The following is a 2,032-nucleotide window of genomic DNA, read 5'->3' as shown; positions in this document are numbered from 1 at the left end:
GCAAGGGCCTACGTCTTCATCAGGCGCAGGCACCTTCCGTTTTCTTTTTCTGACCGCTTTTTTCCTTACCCTCTCCCACCGCCCAGGCCCAGGAGGCTCACCACCCTCCTCCTCAGAATGCCCGCTAGACGCAAGGCGATTCTGGGAGGTCGTGGCAGCCCCCTGTACCTCCATCATCTCCTGCCCGGCGACCGCCGCCGGTACAACAGGGAGACGAGAAGAGGAAGAAGGACGTGGAGATACCAGGGTAGGGGGGGTGGAAGGGGGCAGAGGAGGGGGACGGAAGGGCAAGAGGGGAGGGAAGGGGAGGGGGGAGAGGGGAAGGGGAGGGGGATGGGGAAGGAACAGTGGGAGGGGGACAACCTTCTTACCAGCCACACTATTCCCTAACTCCTCCTTTCTCCCCCTCCCGGACCTCACCCTTTGGGGCAGCTGATCACCTGGCCCTGCCGCCCCCCCCGTCCCTGAGTCCCCCCCAACCACCGACCCGGGCTCGGGGTCCCCAGATGGTGCCCGGGGTTGGCCAGGTTCGCCCCCCTCTGTCGGGAAGTCCCTGAATGCTTTGGGGCACCGGCTGAAAGGGTGCCCCAGCTCCCCTCCAAACCCGTTGCACCTGACGCAGCGGGGCGTCACGCAGTCTGCGCTCAGGTGCGCCGGGCTTCCGCATTTAAAGCAGCGACGAGGCTGGCCCGGGTAGAAGACCAGGATCCGGTCTCTGCCAATGAAGGCGCTACCAGGGACGTGGGATACTGTATTGCCCTGGCGCTTGAGCCGGATCCTGGTCTGCCAAGCCCCAGTCCAGACCCCACGCTCATCTAGGGACTTCTGCAACAGAGTCTGCAGCTGGCCAAATCTCCCGAGCCAGGTCATGATGTCCTCTGGAGGGACCAGGATGGTGATATTTTTCACCTCTTCCTGTCGGGAAAGGGGGACCACACGGAACCCCCTCCAGGGGTCAGACCTCCTCAGGATTTCGTATACAGTCTGAAACCTCTCCATCGAGATGAGTGAGAGGAAACTGACATCAAATTCTTTGGATCCCGTTGGATGGATGACAGCAAAGAGATCCGCCACCCGGAAACCGGCACCCAGTATCCATCCCACTACCTGACCCCTGGAGGGACATGCCCCTTCGCCCTCCCACTTAAGCTGCACGACATTCCTACGTCTTCTCTCCGGGCCCCCTGGGCCCCCTGTACCCCGGACCAGAAGTTCCGGCCGGCGGGATCCGCCCCCAGCTCCGGCGGACTTCCTGCAGGCGCCAGTCCCTCAAAGGCCCGCACCAATCCCGGAGCAGAGTGTGGGACTCCCTCCCCCCTTCCCACAGAGGATGGCGTCCCACAGCAACCATCCCCAACCCGTACAACACCCGCCATGGTGGAAGACCCACTCAACACCACCCCATCTGCACTGTCCAACTGTTCCGACAGTCTGGGCTTACTGACCTGGGTATCCCCCCGCAGCGGAACGAGGACATCCGGGAGTGGGGGGCTGTCCACGTCTAGCAGGGAATCCGGCTTGTCCACCAGAGCCCCTGTGACAGGTAAGCCCAAAGTTTCCAAGCGTCTCTCTCCATTAGGCCCAGGAGGCTCCCCCCGCCAGCCTCACCCCCTGTGGACATCCTGACCTCATCGGGTGCCCTACCCAGGCCTGCAGCAGCCTCTACCTGAGGACCGGCAGGATCCTGGGGACCCTCAGTCATTTTGTCTGGGGCTTGGTTTGGCATGATGTTCCAGGGGGAGAGTCCAGCACTCCTGCCCCGTCTCCTGGGTCGGCCATCCGTCTCACCCCCCTGGTGTTTCCCGGGGGTCTCTGGTACTGCACCAACTTCCCCTATCTGGGAAGGCTTCTCCTCTTAGGAGTCAGCTTGCGGGATCTGGCTCCCCTTCTGGCGCCGAGACGCCTGTCTCCCCTCCTCATTTGCTCTCAAAAGCTCATGCTTTAGCTCATCCAAAATGCACTCCTCGCCTGGGCCATGGTCACATAGGTTCACCAGGAGGTCGAATAACTCGGCATTCTGCTGCTTTAGACT

Source organism: Lithobates pipiens, unplaced genomic scaffold (genome assembly GCF_037356315.1).
Source record: "Lithobates pipiens isolate NorthernLeopardFrog02 unplaced genomic scaffold, aLitPip1_a1.2 Scaffold_25, whole genome shotgun sequence".
NCBI classification, from domain to species: domain Eukaryota; kingdom Metazoa; phylum Chordata; class Amphibia; order Anura; family Ranidae; genus Lithobates; species Lithobates pipiens.
Note: the sequence above shows the minus strand (reverse complement) of the source record.